We start from the raw sequence: 22725 nt of genomic DNA, 5'->3' as shown, positions 1-22725 counted from the left end.
GCAGCTATCCCTCTGTAGATCAATTCTGAAGACACAGGAGTCTTTGAAAGGAAATCAGAAGCTCTAAGTCAGTATTTGCTGTATAGATGAGGCTTCTATGTAAGCTGGAGGAAATCTGCCGAGGTATCCTCTGGTCTAGCAAAGAACATCCTTGTCCTACTCTTGAAACATAAGCAGTGCATGCTTTTAAGTCTCAGGGCTGAGACCAATAGCTTAAGAATGGTCTTTCGATCCTGCAGATCCTTTAGAACCTCTCTACTGGAATAGTCCAACTTCTCTCTCCTCAGGCAGTAAAGATACTCTGCACAGTTTGACGCCAACAGCAGACACAATTGATCCCAATTGCCAATCCTCTAAAGCTTGTAAACATCTACGCTTTGGTGCAGACGAGTCCACACAGTCCCTGGGGACTACTGTAAAGTGCTCTGGAACCAAGTCTTTTGAGAGCATATTAATAAAGCTTTGTGAAGTAAATTCAGGAGACAACGGCATACTCTGATTAAAAGCCTGCTCTGAGAGGTATAGGAAGCAAGATTTACAGACTTCAGCAGGCTGTGAAATTCTCTCCTGAAGTACAATATCTGCTTGGAATGGTTTCACGGTTCAAAACCTTGAACCTAAGTCAAAGTATCAGCTTGCCTGTCCGACATTGCTGCCTGGATGTCTCAGCACCATCTGAAACTAAATATGACCAAGACAGAGCTTCTTATCTTTCCCCCTAAACCAACCTCTCCTCCTCCCCCATTCTTTATTTCTGTGGATAACACTCATCCTTCCTGTCTCATCAGCTCGTAACCTTGGGGTCATCTTCGACTCCTCCCTCTGCACATATTCAACAGACTGATAAAACCGGTCATTTCTCTATAATATCAGCAAAATTCACCCTTTCCTTTCTGAGCACACTACCAGAACCCTCATCCACACTCTTATCACCTCTCGCTTAGACTATTGCAACTTGCTTCTTACAGGTCTCCCACTTAGCCATCTCTCTCCTCTTCAATCTGTTCAAAATTCTGCTGCACGACTAATATTCCACCAGGGTCGTTATGCTCATATTAGCCCTCTCCTCAAGTCACTTCACTGGCTTCCTATCCGTTTCCGTATACAGTTCAAACTCCTCTTATTGACCTATAAGTGCATTCACTCTACAGCTCCTGAGTACCTCTCCACTCATCTCTCCCTAAATTCCTCCCCAGGAACTCCGTTCACTGGGTAAATCTCTCTTATCTGCACCCTTCTCCTCCACTAACTCCAGACTCCATTCCTTTTATCTTGCTGCACCATATGCCTGGAATAGACTTCCTGAGCCGGTACGTCAAGCTCTATCTCTGGCCGTCTTCAAATCTAAGCTAAAAGCCCACCTTTTTGATGCTGCTTTTAACTCCTAACCTTTATTCACTTGTTCAGAACCCTTATTTCATCATCCTCTAATATTCCCTTATCTCTTGTTTGTCCTCTTAGTCTGTCCTAATTAGATTGTAAGCTCTGACGAGCAGGAACTGTCTCTTCATGTTCAGGTGTACAGCGCTCCGTACGTCTAGTAGCGCTATAGAAATGAGTAGTAGTAGTAGTAATGTTCTAAAGTGCTAAAGTATATTTGTGTTTCAAGGTTCCCTATGGACCAGACAAGGTCCCCCTTTGTCAGCTAAGACTACCTTTCCCCATGGATTCAACCTGAAAAATGCAGGTAGACAGGAGCAGGTGTCAATCTCTACTCTTACCAGAAATGTTCTTTGAGAAGCTGAGCTGGTATTATAGTCCAATAAAGGAGTCCAAGTAGAGCAGTCTCTCGTACTGAGGACAGTGCTTGGCACATTCTGTAGGAACCTCCATGGGAGCTCTGCCCAAATTTATTCTGGGTACCATCAAGACAAAAACAAATTGATACCACAGCTGTAGCCTACCTCAAACGTCTGCTATGAACAGAAAATCCTGGTTCACCTTGGAATGGCTTTGTAGGAGGGAAGGACTCTGACACACAAGAAAAGCTAAGCTTAATTCAGGTTTTCATAGCAATCAAACTTCTCTTGCCTTAAAACATGGAGCCGAGATAGCCGACACAGATTGTGTTTTTTTTAAAACTGAAAATCACCTAAGGCAAGTGCACTCCGCTCCATGGATAAATCCTTCTTATCTGTTCCCTTCTCCACTACTGCGAACTCCAGACTTCGCGCCTTCTGTCTCGCTGCACCCTACGCCTGGAATAAACTTCCTGAGCCCCTACGTCTTGCCCCATCCTTGGCCACCTTTAAATCTAGACTGAAAGCCCACCTCTTTAACATTGCTTTTGACTCGTAACCACTTGTAACCACTCGCCTCCACCTACCCTCCCTCTCTTCCTTCCCGTTCACATTAATTGATTTGATTTGCTTACTTTATTTATTTTTTGTCTATTAGATTGTAAGCTCTTTGAGCAGGGACTGTCTTTCTTCTATGTTTGTGCAGCGCTGCGTACGCCTTGTAGCGCTATAGAAATGCTAAATAGTAGTAGTAGTAGTACTTGTGACCTGGATTGGCCACTGTTGGAAACAGGATGCTGGGCTTGATGGACCTTCGGTCTGTCCCAGTATGGCAATACTTATGTACTTAGGATTCTGAATGGAATCTTGCTAGTCTTTGGGATTCTATATAGAATGTTGCTACACTTTGAAATTCTGCATGGAATCTTGTTATTCTTTAGAATTCTAGAATCTTGCTACTCTTTGGGGTTCTACATGGAATGTTGCTACTATTTGGGTTTCTGCCAGGTACTTGCCCCTACGTCTTGCCCCATCCTTGGCCACCTTTAAATCTAGACTGAAAGCCCACCTCTTTAACATTGCTTTTGACTCGTAACCACTTGTAACCACTCGCCTCCACCTACCCTCCTCTCTTCCTTCCCATTCACATTAATTGATTTGATTTGCTTACTTTATTTTTTGTCTATTAAATTGTAAGCTCTTTGAGCAGGGACTGTCTTTCTTCTATGTTTGTGCAGCGCTGCGTATGCCTTGTAGCGCTATAGAAATGCTAAATAGTAGCAGTAGTAGATTTATTTACTGCCTTTGAAGGAATTCACTCAAGATGGTGTACAACAATAAAACAAACAAGCAATAGACAATTACAGCAGTAAAAATATTCAAAGAAAGTGTCACAGTATACTATTTACAATGTAATGGGCTGGGCAAGAGAAATTTTTACTCATCCAAGATATCATTCAAAAAAAAATGTATAAAATGGATTTTTCCCCTCCTTTTCAACTGGATACCAGTTCTCCAACTGGCCCAGGAGATTCTTTTCAGCAGCTGTCCAGGAATTGTACAAATCTCTAGTCACTATTTGCCGGAGACAGTGAAATACTGAACACCTGAGGATGTATGGTGCCCTTAGAGAGTAGAGCCCAGAATAGAAGGTCTCCACTTCTGTTGGCAGGAACAGCCATCAAGTTCTGGACCAGTCTGGTAAGGACACTAAGGAAATCTGGTTATAAGGAACTGTGGTCCTTATGCACCTGCATAAACCTGAAGTACTACAGAAATGAAAGTACTGTCTGGTGGGAACGGCTTATGGACTGATTTATGATGACAACTGAGTAGACTCTCCATTTTTAAAAACACAATAGAAATCATTTTACGTCTTGCCCCATCCTTGGCCACCTTTAAATCTAGATTGAAAGCCCACCTCTTTAACATTGCTTTTGACTCGTAACCACTTGTAACCACTCGCCTCCACCTACCCTCCTCTCTTCCTTCCCGTTCACATTAATTGATTTGATTTGCTTACTTTATTTTTTGTCTATTAGATTGTAAGCTCTTTGAGCAGGGACTGTCTTTCTACTATGTTTGTGCAGCACTGCGTATGCCTTGTAGCGCTATAGAAATGCTAAATAGTAGTAGTAGTAGTAATGGCCTATTTAAGCAGTAATTTCTTTAGGATGCAACAGGTGCACAATAATTTTCCATCATTCTGCAAAAGGATTTTAAACCCCGTAACTCAACCTGATTAGGGAGGTATAAACACCATAAGTGTGAAGTTCACCTACATGCAGTCTGTCTGTCTGTGTGTGTGTGCCAATAGGCCATATCCTTACCACAGGACATATAGGCCCAGGACACAATTCCTAGACCTCACTGAAAAGCAGTGCATGGGGCGCTTCTACTTTGACAAGGCAGTCATTCACCATTTCTGTCAACAGTTGGAGCCCTTCGTCAGCTCCACCACTCACAGGAGAAAACTGTTTTCTGTCTATCTCAAAGTCACCTCTACAGCAACCTTTCTCACCACTGGCAGTTTCCAGAATGTTCTGGCAGCCACTATGTGCCTCACCCAGTCAGGCATCTCCCAGTGCATCACACAGTTCCTCACGGCCCTTCTCACACACACCACTAACTACACAGCATTCCTCCAGATCCAGTAGAAGAGACAACACACCATGACCCGATTCTATGATGTAGCCTGTTTCTTCTCTATTCTTGGTATCATTGACTGCACCAATGTGGCCCTCAGACCCCTCCACCTACTCCAACAAAAAGGCATTACACTCTCTCCATATGCAAGTAGTGTGCAACGCACCGAGAGAGATCACCAATGCCTTCCTACATTCCTTGATTCCTGCCACAACTCATACATCCATGCACACTCTGGGATACACGACTGCTTCAATGGCGAGAAGATAATTGGTTGCTGGCTCAAAGGTAAGGAGCTACAGAATAACACTACCACAATCCAAAACATCCTTGTGCCAAAGCCTAACTCACATCACCAGTGTGCAGGCACCTGTGGTAGTAGTACCCCACCACATGTCCCAGCTCTCCCACTTACCCCAAGTCCATTATTTTACTCTTCCCATCTCATACCGATGATCAGGGCTACCCACATAGGAAATGGCTAATGACACCTATCTGCAAGACCCAGTAATGAGGCCGAGGAGCACACTTGCAAACCAGGGCCATCACTGAAGGTACCTTTGAACTGCTCAGACACATGATTCAGGTGCCAAACCAGAAAAGATCTGCATTATATTCATGACTTGCTGTATCCTGCACAACCTGACACTACAGCACAAAATACCACTCCCTGAGGGACTCAAGCCACAGGATAGGGACACAGAGGAGAAGAAAGAGGAACAGGCATTCACAACACAGGAGAATGCACATCCAAAACCAGCATAGCATTGCAATAAGGAATTAACTTGTACACCAATCATTTCTACTACTACTACTACTTAGCATTTCTATAGCGCTGCCAGGGTTACGCAGCGCTGTACAAGTTTAGGCAAGGGGAAGGACAGTCCCTGCTCAAGAGAGCTTACAATCTAAAGGTAATAAGCTATGTAGTCAGTGTATGTATCGGGAATGGGGAAGGTGGTTAGGCGCCAAAAGCAAGAGAGAAGAGATGGGCCTTGAGTAGGGACTTGAAAATGGGCAGGGAGGGCGCACGTCGTATGGGCTCAGGAAGTCTGTTCCAGGTATAAGGTGAGGCGAGGCAGAAGGGGCGGAGTCTGGAGTTAGCGGTGGTGGAGAAGGGTACAGATAGGAGTAATTTGTCCTGAGAGCGGAGGTTACGGGTGGGAACATATGGGGAGAGGAGGGTAGAGAGGTAATGGGGGGCTGCAGATTGAGTGCACTTGAAGGTCAATAGGAGAAGCTTGAATTGTATACGGTAGTGGATCGGGAGCCAGTGAAGCGACTTGAGGAGAGGGGTGATATGAGAGTATCGGTTCACGCGGTAGATAAGACGTGCGGCGGAGTTTTGGACAGATTGAAGGGGGGATAGGTGGCTAAGTGGGAGGCCAGCGAGGAGAAGGTTGCAATAGTCAAGACGAGAGGTAACGAGTGAGTGGACGAGAGTTCGGGTGGTCTGTTCAGAAAGGAATGGGCGAATTTTGCTAATATTATAGAGGAAGAAGCGACAGGTCTTAGCTGTCTGCTGGATATGGGCAGAGAAAGAGAGGGAGGAATCGAAAATGACTCCGAGATTGCGGGCTGAGGAGACGGGGAGGATGAGGGCATTGTCAACAGAGACGGAGAGTGGGGGAAGAGGAGAAGAGGGTTTGGGTGGGAAGACAAGGAGCTCAGTCTTAGCCATGTTCAGTTTCAGATGCCGGTTGGACATCCAGGCAGCGATGTCGGAGAGGCAGGCCGAAACTTTGGCCTGGGTTTCGACTGTGATGTCGGGAGTGGAGAGGTAAAGCTGGGTGTCATCAGCATAGAGATGGTACTGGAATCCATGTGATGAGATCACGGAGCCCAGGGAAGAGGTGTATATCGAGAAAAGAAGCGGTCCAAGGACAGATCCTTGAGGGACCCCAACAGAGAGCGGGAAGGGGGTGGAAGAAGAGCCAAAATACTCTGAAGGTGCGATGGGAAAGATACAAGGAGAACCAGGAAAGGACGGAGCCCTGGAATCCAAATGAGGACAGTGTGTCAAGAAGTAACTTATGATTGACGGTGTCAAAGGCGGCAGATAGGTCGAGGAGGATGAGTATGGAATAGTGACCTTTGGATTTGGCAAGGAACAGATCATTGCAGACTTTAGAGAGTGCTGTTTCTGTTGAGTGCAGTGGGCAAAAGCCGGATTGAAGCGGGTCGAGGACGGCCTGAGAGGAGAAGAATTCAAGGCAGCGGCTGTGGACAGCACGTTCAAGTAATTTGGAGAGGAAGGGTAGAAGAGAGATGGGGCGGTAGTTGGAGGGACAGGTGGGGTCAAGCGATGCTTTTTTGAGAAGTGGTGTGATTACAGCGTGCTTGAAGGTGTCAGGGAACGTAGCAGTGGAGAGAGAGAGGTTGAGGATGTGACAGATTGAGGGGTTAACTGTAGGAGAGATGTTGGTGAGCAGGTTGGTGGGAATGGGATCAGAGGAACAGGTGGTGCACTTAGAGGAAGAAAGAAGGCGAGCAGTTTCCTCTTCGGTGATCTGAGGGAAGGAGGAGAAGGAGGCCAGGTTGGGTTGGTTGAGGGAGTGGGTTAAGAAGCCACCGGGAGGAGAAGGCTTGGAAGTGAATTCAAGGTTTATCTTCTGTACTTTATCGCGGAAGTAGTCAGCTAGTGTTTGAGGGGAGAGTGAGGGGGGGGGGTGGGAGCGGAGGGTACTTTAAGTAGGGAGTTGAGGGTGGCGAAGAGGCGACGAGGGTTGGAGCCAAGAGAATTGGTTAATTGAGAATAATATTCCTGTTTGGCAAGGAATAGGGAGGACTGGAAAGAGGATAGCATGAATTTGTAATGGGTGAAGTCTGACAGGGTGCGAGATTTTCTCCAGAGTCGTTCAGCAGATCGGGTGCAGGAGCGGAGGTAACGGATGCAAGGGGTTAACCAGGGCTGAGGATTAATGCACTTTGTGGGGCGAGAGACAGATGGTGCTAGGGTATCCAGAGCAGTGGAGAGAATTTCATTGTAGGTAGAGACAGCCGTGTCGACAGATTCAGAAGACGAGATGGAAGGGAAGAGAGTGCAGATGTGAGAGGATAGGGTAGGGGGGTCGACAGCTTGGAGATTCCTGAAGGCAGTGGTTATAGTTGGGCGAGGTTGAGGGGGAGGGTGATGAAGTGTGAGGGTGATTAGGTGATGATCTGAGATAGGAAGGACTGAGGTGCAGAAATTGGAAGGTGAGCAGGAAGAGAAGAGAACGAGGTTGAGACAATGGCCATCACAGTGAGTAGGGGAGGTAGAGCATAGTTGGAGATTAAAGGCGGATATCAGAGTAAGGAATTTAGAAGCGTAGGAGTTGGATGGGTTGTCAACGTGGATGTTAAAATCGCCAAGAATGAGGGATGGAGATGCGGGATCAAGAAAGATGGTGAGCCAAGCGTCGAAGTCAGTAAGGAATGAAGAGAGGGGCTTATCAGGGGGGCGGTAGATGACTGCAACTCTGAGTGGTAGTGGGTAGAATAGCCGGATGGAGTGAGCTTCAAAGGACGAGAAGCAGTGAGATTGCGGTAGGAGGAGGGGTTGGAAGCTACAGGAGGGCGAGAGAAGTAACCCGACGCCTCCGCCATGGCCATCTGGGCGGGGAGTGTGGGAGAAGAGATAACCTCCATGACAAAGGGCCACGACTGAGGCAGAGTCGTCAGGGGAGAGCCAGGTTTCGGTTAGGGCGAGCAGTTGGAGGGAACGAGAGATGGTGGGTGAAGGGCAGTTTGTTGCAGATCGAGTGGGCATTCCACAAGGCGCATGAGAAGGGGAAGGAAGAGGGGGGGAGGAGGGGAATAGAGACGAGGTTGGAGATGTCACGGAATCGTTTGCATGGATAGGAGGACAGGTGAGGGGGGCCAAGATTAGGATTAATGTCTCCTGCGGAGAGCAGGAGAAGGAGTAAGAGAGTGCGGAGGAGGGTGGGGGAGGTCAGGCGACGAAGGCGACGGAGACGGGGTGCCCTTAGGAGGAATGGTGAAGGGTTAATGGCAGGAAGGAGGTGTTGGAGATTAAGGGCTAGGAAGGAGGAGGGGGACAAGAGAGATGAAGAGGTGGTGAGGGATGGGGGTGAGTAGGGTACACAGGTGGGCAATGAGTTCCAGCGGTAGACAGGGGTAAGGGGAGGCGAAAAAGATTAGGAAGGGACAGGGCAAGGAAGAGGATGTGGACAGGGGCCATAGGTAGTGATTGCGATGTGACAGGTGTAAGTGTAGCGACTGAGGTGAGAAGCAGGTAGATAGAGCGAAGAGCCGGGAGTTTGGAATTGGAGGGATTGATGAACTGGAGATTGGTTAAGTCAGTGGCTGGCAGGTTAGCAGGCAGGCAAGTCAGGCAGTGGCTGCCAAGCTTGCAGGCGGGGTGGAGCAGATAAGACAATGGCTGTCAAGTTGGCAGGTAAATAAGTGGGTGATAAGCTAGCAGGCGGTTTGGGGCATGATGGAGCTGATGGACAGAAACGAGCAGGGAGATGCTGGAGAGGAGGTAAGTGTTGGGCTGACAAGTTGGCAGGCAGGCAGATAAGTCAATGGCTGACAAGCTAGCAGGTAAGTCAATGGCTGATGAGTTAGCAGGCTAGTAGGCAGGCAAGTAAGTCAATGGCTGACAGGCTAGCAGGTGGGCTGGAACAAGCTGGTGCAGATGAACAGGAAACGAGCAGGGAGAAGCTGGATCAAGCAGGCTGGAGCAGATGGACTGAAGCAAGCAGGGAGAAGCAGGTTCAGGCGGATTGGAACACGCTGGAGCGGATGTGCTGGAGCGGGCAGGCTGGAGCAGGTGTACTGGAACAAGCAGGGAGAAGCTGGTTCAGGCAGACTGGAGCAGGTGTACTGGAACAAGCAGGGAGAAGCTGGTTCAGGCGGACTGGAACACGCTGGAGCAGATGTACTGGGGTAGGCAGGCTGGAACAGGTGTGCCGGAGCAAGTAGGCTGGAGCAGATGGGCTGGAACCAGTAGGGAGAAGCCTGGCTGGAACACTGGAGCAAGCAGGGGAAGCTGGATTGGCGGACCGGAACAAGATGGGATCATGCAGACATGCAGACTGGAACAAGCTTGGAGCAGGCGGACTGGAACACACTAGAGCATTTGGACTGGAACAAGCAGGCTGGAACAGATGGACTGGAACAAACAAGGGGGAAGCTGGATCGGCGGACTGGAACAAGATGGGCTCAGGTGGACTGAAACAAGCTGGAATCAGGCGGACTGGAACAAGCTGGGAACAGGCAGACTGGAACAAGCTGGGAACAGGCGGACCGGATCAAACTGGGATCAGGTGGACCGGAACAAGCTGGGATTAGGCAGACTGCAACACGCTAGGGCAGCTGGACTGGAGCAAGCAGGCCGGAGCAGATGAACTGGAACAAGCAGGGGGGGAAGCTGGATCAGCGGACTGGAACAAGCTGGAACCGTCAGACTGGAGCAAGCAAGCAGAGTGGCTCAGGGAGAGCTAGAGCAGCTGGGCTGCTCTCAGAGCAATCGAACTGGGCTGCTCTCAAGCAGCAGAGCGACCAGGGCGCCTGTGGAAGACTGCCACGCACCACCCCGACAGCCCAGTCTGGAAGACTCGCGGTGCGGGCAGACTGCGCTACGCAGCGGGAAGGCGAGCTCCCTCTGACTCCCAACCGACACGGTCCCGGGCAGTTCCTGCCGGGGAGCGCGACGGCCGAGGGTGAGCTCTTGGATCGGCGAACTCAGTGCCAACCTGCGACTCGGGCTCACCAGGGGGATTGCGTGGCTGTCCTCGTGGTCGCCGGGCCTGACTGCTGATTGCAGGGTCCTACCTGGTACGGAGCTGTTCACGGTTGTTCCCGCCACCAATCGCTCTTCCCACTCTTCCTGCTTCTTGGTCTCTGCTGCGGGTTCGTACCACTCGTGCACTTTCTGGCTCCACTGCTCACCATTCGGTGTGTGTCCCAATCTGATGCCGCTTTCCTCCTTAGGCCGCCATCTTGGGTCAGGGTCCAGGTACGGAGCGTTTGGCAGTTCACGTGCTTTTACAGGCTTCAGTGGGAATCGCCCGGGGCTGTCTCCCTGCTACCGCCGCTCTCCAACATTAGATTGTTCCTACGGAGAGGATCCACTGCTGTCGGGATCTGGGCTTTGTGCGAGGTGCGGCGGAGCTCACAGCGTGGCAGCCATAAATACTGCTGCAACGCGATTGTATCAGGCACAGGCAGTACTCGTCGTTAGCTGGTGTTCGGCGGAGCAGGGTAGTTGTGTCTGGGCGATCTTCCGAAGGCGTTGAATGCAGTTGCAGCCGGGCCGATACTGAGGTTGGGGCCGAGCCACACGTGGTCCTGGGACTGTCGCGTGCAGGATGTTTCACCGGGTTCTCTTTGGTGCTCTTGGCTGAAAAAGGTAGTGAGCGTAATCCTCGGTTTCGCGGCTTCTTCCGCTATAATCTCCAGTGATACCAGGCCGGTTTGTAGCCGATCGTGGGCTGGATCGCTGGGGGTCAGCGGAGCTGGGTGCTCCTGCGACCATCTACTCAGCGGCCATCTTCTCTCCTCCTTCTTTCCCTTTTACCCTTTTTTCTATGACAGTATATTTTCCATTACTGAGCAAGTCAGGCTTGTGTAGAAACAGTATCCCATAAGGCTTTCCCATTTCCCATTGCCTCAGTGCTAGTCCCACCATCAACCCTGCATGCCAACACTGACCACTCCACTACCACCTACCACCTCCCCATCCACCCCAACAAGCACGTCCCCTACCCTCACTAAAGTATCCCCCTCACCCCAAAATCTCCCTCTCACCAATCCCATTCATCCACCTTCATAACTACATAAGTATTGCCATACTGGGACAGATCAAAGGTTCATCAAGCCCAGCATCCTGTTTCCAACAGTGGCCATAGCAGAAAGGCACATGACACTGCTGAAAGCAGAATGGCCAAACACAGAGCACTGAATAAAATCTCTATAAACCATGGGGCAGTTCTACAAATTGAAGAGTAGCAAATCTCCTGGACCAGATGGTATTCATCCCAGAGTACTGATAGAACTGAAAAATGAAATTGCGGAACTATTGTTAGTAATATGTAATTTATCCTTAAAATCGAGCGTGGTACCGGAAGATTGGAGGGTGGCCAATGTAACACAGATTTTTTAAAAAGGTTCAAGTGGAGATCCGGGAAATTTTAGACTAGTGAGTCTGGCGTTGGTGCCAGGCAAAACGGTAGAGACTATTATAAAGAACAAAATTACAGAGCATATTCAAAGGCATGGATTAATGAGACAAAGCCAACATGGATTTAGTGAAGGGAAATCTTGCCTCATCAATCTATTACATTTCTTTGAAGGGGTGAACAAATATGTGGATAGAGATGAGCCAGTTGATATTGTGTATCTGGATTTTCAAAAGGCATTTGACAAGGTACTTCATGAAAGACTCCAGAGGAAATTGGAGAGTTAAGGGATAGGAGGTAGTGTTCTATTGTGGATTAAAAACTGGTTAAAAGATAGAAACAGTGATAAGGATTAAATGGTCAGTATTCTCAATGGAGGAGGGTAGATAGTGGGGTTCCCCAGGGGTCTGTGCTAGGACCGCTGCTTTTTAACATATTTATAAATGATCTACAGATAGGAGTAACTAGTGAGGTAATTAAATTTGCTGACAACACAAAGTTGTTAAATCGCAAGAGGATTGTGAAAAATTACACAAGGACCTTGCGAGACTGGGTATCTAAATGGCAGATGATGTTTAATGTGAGCAAGTGCAAAGTGATGCATGTGGGAAAGAGGAACCTGAATTATAACTACATAATGCAAGGTTCCACATTAGGAGTCACCGACTAGGAAAGGGATCTAGACGTTATCGTTGATGATACATTGAAACTCTCTGCTCAGCTAAGAAAGCAAATAGAAGGTATTATTAAGGAATGCAAAATAAAAATGAGGATGTTATAATGTCTTTGTATTGCTCCATGATGCGACCGCACCTCAAATATTGTGTGAAATTCTGGTTACTGCATCTCAAGAAAAGATATAATGGAATTAGAAAAGGTACAGAGAAGGGCAACAAAAGTGATAAAGGGGATGGGATGACTTTTCTATGAGGAAAGGCTAAAGCAGCTAGGCTCTTCAGCTAGGAGAAAAGACAGCTGAGGGGAGATATGATAGAAGTCTATAAAATAATGAATGGAGTGGAATGGGTAGATGTGAATCACTTGTTCACTCTTTCCAAAAATACTAGGACTAAGGGGAACGCAATGAAACTACAAAGCAATAAATTTAAAATGAATCGGAGAAACTACTTCTTCACTCAACGTGTAATTAAACTCTGGAATTCATTGCCAGAGAATGTAGTAAACGCAGTTAGCTTAGCAGGGCTTAAAAAAGGTTTGGATGGCTTCCTAAAGGAAAATTTCATAGACCATTATTAAAATGAGGAAAATCCACTGCTTATTTCTAGGATAAGCAGCATAAAATGTGCTGTACTGTTTAGGGATCTTGCCGGGTACTTGTGACCTGGATTGGCCACTGTTGGAAACAGGATGCTGGGCTTAATGGACCTTCAGTCTGTCCCAGTATGGCAATTCTTATGTACTTATGCACTTAATGTTAAGCAACAGTGTTCTTAAACTCACACCCAATGGTCTAAGACCTTGTATTGAGGTACACAACTCCAATTATGTGCTTGGAGTATAAAATGTAAATTAGAATATGGTGTGAAACACACTACATCTTAATGGAACCTCCAAATTATGTGGGGACAAAGCACATATTACCAAACCATAACAGGGTTGGCAATGAGTGAGAGGTATAATTTATCTTTTAGCACACCTTACAAAAATTATAAACAAAACCAAAACTCACCTCTCATCTGCAATCCTAATTCACAGTCCAAATACTCATGTACTCTTGTACCTATACTGAGAGTAATAGACACAAGGCTCAGATGTTATTATAAAAAGGTAAAGCTGTTTATTATATAGTAAATAGTAGTAAATGTAATCAGAGACAATGAATCATGCCAAATCTCTCAGAATGATGGTAATTGGTCACAAGTACCTGTCAGGAAAACTAGGATAGTGCACACTCACCCTAATCCTGAATTATTAGGATGCCTAACACCCCGAGGCACTTACAAACACTAAAGAGATAACATTACAACCTGACAGATGATACCACTTAGAAACATTGGATCCAGAAGCAGGTCAGGAATTGATGATGATGATGGATCAGGCCTCAGGAACTCAGCAGATGGACTCTTCCCAGCTGGGTAAGAATCTATGCAGGCAGGTGATGCTGCAGATTAACGAGCCTTCATTCTGGTGGCAGGCTCACAGCCAGCTGATGGTCGCTATATAGGTTCCAGATGATAACAGCTCACTTGCCGATAATGCCTTCAAGGATGGGGTCTTTATACCTTTCTCCCCAAATCTTGGTGCCAGGTGTACTGGAACATGATGACCTGATGTCCCTTTTATGACATCAACGCTGATAACAATACATCAACAGAAGTTGTTATTGTCCAAATTGTTTTGCTTTTGTCAGACTGAATAACTCTGAGGCCTTACATAGTATCAAGCCTCTGCATTAGGGCAGACAGTGGCCAAGTCTGTAAAAGTCAGGTTCATTATGTAGGCTAGTGCTCAATTGTAGTCCCTTAAGCAGGGTTTTAACCCTACATTATAATGTTATTATAAATAATAGGCTCAGCCTTTCTTTGGTAACTAAGCATATATGTTTGTGTCTCCCTGGCCAGCCTCCCTACAAAACGTATATAGATATAGGTAGCACGGGGGTCAGATCCCCAAAAGAAAACATCAAGGAAGAGAAGGAAAAGAACTCTTAAAAATTGTTTCTCTCTTCCTACAGGAACTTGCTGCAGGTACTCAGGAATGAGTGGGGACTGATCTGGATCTGCCTCACTGTTTTTGGCATCTTCTGTTTCACATTACATATCACAGAAATTCTCAAGCACAGCAGGTAGGATCAGTACACGTTCAACAAACACACATTCCTGGGAACGCTTTCATTCTGATCAACCCAAGATAGGTGTGGATTAAGAAGAATGGAGGGATACATTACACACACCTCCAAATGAGTAAGATTGATGATGATCAGCAAGGTTTGGGAAGCACACAAACTCTTTCTCCTTACTCAGATTGGTGTCCAAGTGGACAAAGGTAGGGTACTTTTTCTCCCCTTTCCCCAAGTCACATGGACAAGGATTATTTGAGGGGGTAAATGTGCAAACCTCCCCTCTCCCCAGACTCCCTCTCTGTCTCTCTCTCTCACACACACACACACACACACATACACATACACATACAGCATGGTGGTTTTAAGCTCCCAGCTACCTTTAGGCATTTGGAGAATCAGCCATCCCCTTCTAAAGCCATATCAGCTAACCATTGGCGTAGCCACAGGTGGGCTAGGGCCCACCCACTTAGGGCACAGGCCCACCCAACAGTAGCACACGTTTAGTGATAGCTGGTGGGGATCCCAAGCTGTACCAGCTGAAGACTTCCCCGTGATACTATCAAAAACGCTACTCTCCACGATACCGGCACCTGCGCATGCTCAGTTTTCAGCGCATGCCTGCTGCAGACTGCCAAGCTGGAAAGAAGCATTCTTCTGCCAGCTGAGATAATTTTTTGGTGGTGGTAGTGGGGGGGGGGGGGGGGGGGGGAGAACACTTGGTGCCCACCCACTTCATGCCTAGGCCCATCCAAAATCTGTTGCCTGGCTACGCCCCTGCAGCTAACCATCCTTATGTACTTTCAGAAGCAGGGCAGCTGCTCTTTGGCAGTTGCCTACTCTGCCTATTGCGAAATCCACCCCTTCTAACACAATCTTTCCCGTCACTCTATCACTCTCCACTTTAGTACCTCAAGGTCCAACTCTTTCACCTGTTTACTTTGGAGACCTTTTACTAAAGGGTTGGCGTGTGGCAACAGTGCCGTGCGCCTATCCAGAACTACCGGTGGGCTACCGCAAGAGCCAGTGGTAGTTCCCACCCGCAGCACGTGCCATTTCCAGTGCTACAAAAATATTTCTATTTTTCTAGCCCGGTTACCACAAGGTTAGCATGGGAGCCCTTACTGCCACCTCAGTGGGTGGAGCTAAGTGCTCCCACCCAGAAATGGCACGTCGAAAGTGGTTCACTTACCACATAGTCATTTCTTTTCCAGCAAAAAAGACAGCTTTTTACCTGCTGCGGTAAATGGAGGCCTCAGTGTGCATCAAAAATATAAGCTGACGCTAGCACAGGCCCCCTTTTACTGCAGCTTGGACCCTTTTGTTTATGTATTTATGTATTTATTTATTGGAATTTATTAACTGCCTTTATGAAGAGATTCACCCAAGGTAGTGTACAGCAGGTAGAGTTGAAGGCAGTGCCTCGCGTCTGCTCGGCTGCTTGTAAAACAAGTAAATCTGTTCTCCCCCTCATCGTCGGGCCTCACTGTGTCCCGCTCTCCTCTGAGGTAACTTCCTATTTCTGCGAGGGCGGGACACAGTGAGGCCCGATGACGACGACGATGAGGAGAATAGATTTACTTGTTTTACAAGCAGGACAGACGCGAGGCACTGCCTGCAACTCGGCTTCACAAAATGTTTTTTTAAAGGTAGTTCAGCCACCTTAGCTCTTGTCTGTGAAAACCATGGCAGGATGTCCTTTACTCTCCAAAACCAAGAGCGCAGGTAAGGAAAACTGCTGAAAATCTCTATTTACTTTCTATCCAGGATCTTCCCCACATCTTTTTGTTTCGTGTTCTTGACTTGCAGCGCTGCGTACGCCTTGTAGTGCTATAGAAATGCTAAATAGTAGTAGTAGTAGTTGACGGAGCTTCTGAAATCAGCATTTGTACATTTGGTTACTTTTTAAATCTAATGAAGTTCCCCGTGTTCTCAAAATCAGTAAATAGTGGGGAAACCTTTTCATTTTAGTGGTAAGACTTAAGCAAGGGTTGAACGTGGGTTCCTTCCTTCCCTCCTCAAGAGACAGCAGGGAAAAAGCCAAATTCATCTGATATTGTGGCATGAAGATTTTTATTTACCTACAGTATTAAAAAAATGAGCGTAATCTTTAAACTATATTCATATACATTTTGTAGCGTTAATTTTATATGGCTGAACATTTCAAGCAATATTTTTCTTTCACAAAAAAAAAAATGCTTTAAAAAGCGGAACCAGTTATGTCAACTGCAAACCCGCAACACAATTGAAAATCTTGCACGCCGAAAACAAGTATTTTATGTATGAATTTCACACACACATTAAATGCTAAAGCGTAGTTCTGCAAGGCTAAGACCCAAGTATATTGATCCAAAACGCTGTCTACCATGTTTCTGTAAACAAATCAGAGTGGCTGTAAAACTGTTATGGTATCCACTCAGCTGCCCAACTTAGATCAGCTTTAAAGAAAGCTCGTTAGTACTTTTGTTCTTATCAGCAGAAACTCAGAATCCAATTTAAAACAAACAGCAAGGACACTGTGAAAGCTTCAGAGCAGATGTTATGAAAAGAACAGCTTTTCAAAACTAACACACATAGAAAATGCCTCTGTCAGCCTTTAAATAGTTAACAGTTCTCTCAGTAAGTAGTAAATCACAAATGACTTCTGCCACATTACACAAGCAGTGCTCAATGGAGAAAGATAAATAAAAGTAACCTGTGCAAGTAGCTTAAATCAACATGGCTATGACAAAAGCAATATAATGTACACTGTTCACACTCTTCCACAGTGCCTTGGAGTCAGGCAGGTGGAGGGGGGGGGGGGGCGCCAACTGATAGTCTGCAGGGGGGCGCCAGAGACCCTAGGCACGGCCCTGCTTGTATCCTAGAAGTAAAATAAAATGACATAGTATCAGAAATATACAAATTAAACAGCATAGGAGAGCAATCATACAATAGAAATACTGTATGATAAATGCCAGCAGAGTACCATACCATAACAGATAGAATGGAAAGAACATTCAGATTCCCAAAGTTCGAAGTCAAAGTACTTACGTAAAAGTAAAAATAGATGCATGTTTTTAAGTACAGTGAAAAATATGTAAAACAGTTTACTCAAGTAAACAAAGTTATTGCCTAATATAATACTTTTGAGTAAAAGTATCACAACTACAATGAATGCAATAACTGTTAACATTTTTATTCCAATGTTATTGCTCTTAGATTAAATCCACTTTGCGTTTAGTAAAACAAAATTGGGAAAATGACTGTCACTCATGCAGGTGTGCTTGTGGGTCATTATTAAACCAGTATAGCTAAAAAGATGTTCAATAACTGCACTAGCAGGAAGTGGAGTGCTCAATCTGATATAAAGTAGGGATAGGCAGGCAAAAATGTTCATTTTATACAGTATTGTTTCCTGTGTCATTTTTGGGAATGCTCATTCTATTTGTTTTCATTTAGCCTTTTTTTTTGTCACAAGCGCAAAGTAATTGATTGTGCCTCTATGTGCAAAGAGGACACACTCTTTCTGAAAAAGTGCACACTATGCACACATGTGCAACAGTTTGCAAATGCACAATAATCTATGCTTGCACAATGGATGCTGTCTTTGCAAATAGAGTGCACACTATTCTCCGAGGACAAGCAGGCCAGTTTATTCTCACATGAGGTGACATCATCCACAGAGCCTGGTGTGGAAACGCTGCCCAGCGTAATGTTTTTTAAGAGCTTGGGGCAGCGCTCCTACCATGCATGCATGGGTGCCTTCCCACAACTCATGAGCGTGAGTCCATTAGTCTTTTTTCATCCGCATTTGAAGCTGCTCCTCTCAGCGATATTTTTGCCACTTCTTGTGGTGCCTTCCCTCGCAGGGTAATTTAATAATTTTCCTTTGGGATCTCATCCCATATTTTGAGTTGTAACCCCTTATTGTCTTAGTTACTTTTGTCTTTTCTTCTTTTATTTTCAGCTCATTCGGCCTTCTTAGGCCTGAGCATCAGCCAAGTACTCCCCGTTTTTTTTGGGGGGGGGGAGGGGGGTTGAGGTAATATTTCCCCTTTTCTCAATCACCATTGAATCGTTTGATTTAGCCACGGCTGTTTTTCCTTCCATGTCATCGAAGGTTTCCAAATGGCTTTAAGCACTGTGCTCGGTGCAAGTGGACCATCTCTAGGTCTGACACCCATTCCTGGTATATACAGCGTTTGGGGCCAGACTATAACTAGCTAAGCTGTATTCTTTGTGTATTCAGAAAAGAACACAGAAATCCAGAGAGGCTCAAAAAGAGAAGATTTTTAGAGCCAGGTCTGAATCGTCAAAGTCAGCATTGGTATTGACCTCAGCATCTACACTGGCATCGGGAACATCGGTCCCTATGGCTACCAGACCTGTATCCGACACTGGGAGTGGTCAAGCATTGAGTGGGTCTCCACTTGTCTCAACCCTGGCTCCTGAGCAAGGCTCCCAGGACTGGTCATCATTGGACTCAACACCAAGACGGTATATGGATTTGATGTTGTCCTTGTCGGCATCGAGGAGTTTCGATGCTCGACCGGGTGAAGACCAAGAAGCACAAGTATCAGTCCCCCTCATCATGTGGTGCCGGGAGCTCCGGGGCATCGATGCAGTTGGTACCACATAAGCATCAGTGCTGGGAGAGGTGCTCCCCCTCTATTGTGGAGGTGCCTCCTTGCAGTTCTCCAGAAGTGCAGAGTTCATCAGACAGAGAGTGCTTGCACTAACCATGACTCTAACACAGTCTGCCCTGCAAGGCTCCCAGTCTGTGGTTCACTCACCAACACTGGTGCCGCATGGGGTATCAGTGTCAACAACAGCCCATGTGTGTACTCCCTCAACGTTGGTGGAGGAAGCTTCACCAGAGTCTACAGGGGAGCATGCATCTCAGCACCATTCCAGGCATTTACATGGTTCCTCACATCTGAGGCAAGCACAGTCTCAGCCCTCCCATACAGAGTTCTTTGCTGATTCCGATTCAAACCATTCATGGGTGTCTGGTGAAGATCCATGGTACTTCTCGGAGGAGGAATCCTATGGAATACAATCAGACCCCTCCCCACCAAAGGAGAGGCATAATCTCCCCTGAGAGTCTATCCTTCCATGCTTTTGTAAAGAAGATGGCAGCTGCCCTCCCCATTAAGTTAAAGATGTTGGACAAACCCAGATATTCAAAGTTCTAAATTACTGAAGAACAATGGGAAAAAATCTGGACATTATTATATAAATCTTCAAAATCATCTGCTCTTACCCAATCATCATTCTACATCTTGCATAGAGCTATGTGGACACCTTACAAACTTTTCAAAATATCTAAAGAAATTTCAAATAGATGTTGGTCTTGTAACAACCATGTAGGCACATTAGACCATTTAATTTACCATTGCCATATACTGGATGAGTATTGGTCTCATATAGAGGAAACTATTTCTCAAATTCTAGATTTTAAGATCTCATTAACATACAAAATCATAATCACGGGAGAATTTGGTTTAGACACGATACTACAACCACACATAGCCAAATTACTTCGTATATTGATTCAAGTTGCTTTAAAACTGATATGTCAAAACTGGAAGGACTTTACGAAGTTATCTTATGATATGTGGTGGAATACAGTATGTCTATACGCTAAATATGAAAAAGCTGCTGCTGAGAAATGCGGTTCCCTTGTAGCATTTAATAAAACCTGGTCTCCTATACTCAATTACTCATCCAGTTAATATTAATTATTATAATCTATGCAAATATAAATGGGTACTAATTACATATATATGTATAATTTCTTATCTCCACCTCTAACATTTAATAATATGTTTACTCCTATAGTTATAATTACCTGTAATGTAACAGCATCAGGGATTCTAGAGATGATGTAAACACTGTCCATAATTTTTCTATAAGTCAGTGTACATGTTCTAACTTGTTTAACTGTTATTAAGTCAATGGTACTTAATTTCCTTTTTTATTGTTATATCCAAATTAATAAAAATGATTGAACAGAAAAAAAAAAAGTTCTGGATTCTGACTTTCCTCCTAGATAGGCTATGACTGTTCCCCTTCACAAGATCTTAGGGCTGTGACTGTTCCTCTTCACAAGATCTTGCGTGATGTTCAGGTGAAGAATTGGGAATCCCCTCTGTCTGTCCCAGTACTCCCCAAAAAGATAGACATCATGTACCAGATTCAGAAAGCACCTGGTTTTGATTGGCTGCAATTGCCTCATCATGCCTAGGTAGTTGAATCTGTGCTCAAATGAGCCAGAAGTTCAAGAGGCTTCAGCGCCCCAGGCAAACAAGCTCAAACATTGGACTCTTATGGGCCATAAGATGTATCAGGCCTCAATGCTCATCTCCCACATTTAATCATTCCAGCTTTACATGAGCCTATACTTGTGATCCTTGATGCGCAGTATTACTGATTTGGTGGACACTCTCCCTTCAGAACAGGCCGAGTCCCTTTACCAGTTGGCCAAAAAGCAGAAGGCCTGTCATAAATTCCTTGTCAGGGGTGCATTTGACACTTTTGATATATTGTCTAGGATCTCTGCACAAAGTACAGCAATGCACAGAATCTCATGGCTGCGTGTCTGTGACTTGAACCCAGCAGTCCAGCAGAGATTGGTGGATGCCACTTGCCATGGAGATAATCTTTTTGGACAGAAGGTTTAAGAGGCCATGGACCTAATCAGAAAATATACTGATACCATCGACACTCTCCCAATGGGCGCCTTCTGCACCCTCCTCTTCTAGGTGGTTTTTAAGCAATTTGAAGTGAGGTCCCTACTACTCTCAAAGGCATAGGTACACTCCTTCTTCTTGCCCTACTCAGCCAGTTTAACCCCAGCACACTCATTCACATCAAAAGCATACCAAGAACCCCAGACAACTCCACAGTCAAAGCAGAGGATGAGATTTTGACTGGATCCAGTGGAGCATAGCCACAATCACTGTGACTGCACCGGACAACCTACAGGTAGGAGGGAGGCTGAGATTTTTCCAGGAAAGGGGGCCCCTTGTAACCTCCAATTTGTCAGTTCTACAAATTGTCTTTCACAGTTATGCTCTTCATCGGTGAACGGGACTACCAAATTGCCCCCCGAGAGCAACTTCTTCAACTCTCATCACAGGGAAGTACTTGTAGAGGAACTCTTCACCCTTCTAAAGGTCTATGCAGTCGAGCCTGTTCCACCTGGGGAATAAGGGCAGGGATTCTATTCCAGATACTTCCTTGTACCAAAGAAAACAGGGGGGATGCATCTTATCCTAGATCTGAGGGCCCTGAACAAATATATGGTCAAAGAAAAGTTCAGGATGGTTACCTTGGGCACCCTTCTCCCAATGATTCAGTAACAAGATTGGCTATGCTCCCTGGTTCTAAAGGAAGCCTATATACATATCCCGATACCTCCAGGCCACAGGAAGTATCTCAGATTTCGGGTGGGATCACATCACTTCCAGTACCATGTTCTGCCATTTGGCCTCGCAGGGATTTAGCTCCCAGGGTTTTTACCAAAAATCTAGTAGTAGTCACAGCATCGCTATATAGACTGGGAGTCCATGTATTTTCTTATCTGGGCAATTGGTTGGTGATGAGCACATTGAATGAGGGTGCTCAGGAGTCTATGCAGAGAACTATTCAAGTGCTACAGCTACTGTAGGAAATTATATATATATATATATATATATATATATATATATATATATATTTTTTTTTTTTTTTTTTTTCTATTCTCCACCAATTACCTATAAGGTAATAAGATAAGGATATGTAAGAAAAAGGGGAATTAAATATTATATTTGTTAAATTACATTAACCTGCACTGTAAGGGTTAAGGACATGTGCTCAGAACATAAAATACCATATATTTAATTTTTAAAAAAGGTTTATTTACAATACAGGTAATGTAATAATGTTACAGGTGAGAGGCAGTTTTTAAGAATCTTATCACAAGTGGAAATGTGCTTTCAAGTTAATAAGTCTGAATTATAAATTATGCTGTATATAGTAACTCACTTTAATAGAAGTTGCTGGTAGCTGGTTGAAGTGATGAAAGGAAATCCTCTCTGCTAAATAAGTCTTTTGTTTTAAAGTTGTTTTCTGGAGCCAGGAGAAAATCTTGTCAGGATATCTGTAAAGTCCAGCAGAGAGGCAGGTCCAAAGAAGAGAGAGCGCTCTCAAGAGAGCTGGGCATTTTATATTTTCTTGCTGGACCCTAGGCTGAAGTCAGGAGGGGTTTATTCGATCCAATGAAAACTCAGGGATAGCTAAAAACTGGTTTCATCTAGTTTTGAGATGGGGCATGGTAACTGGTCCCATGTTTAATGACATCATAAGACTTCCTGTCTGGACTCTGCTGTGGCAGATACACATCCATAAGGCATCTGACAGGATTACAAGAGTCTGTGTCTGTGAAGCA

The sequence above is a fragment of the Microcaecilia unicolor genome, chromosome 10 (assembly GCF_901765095.1).
Source record: "Microcaecilia unicolor chromosome 10, aMicUni1.1, whole genome shotgun sequence".
NCBI lineage: Eukaryota > Metazoa > Chordata > Amphibia > Gymnophiona > Siphonopidae > Microcaecilia > Microcaecilia unicolor.
This window is presented reverse-complemented; position numbering follows the sequence as displayed.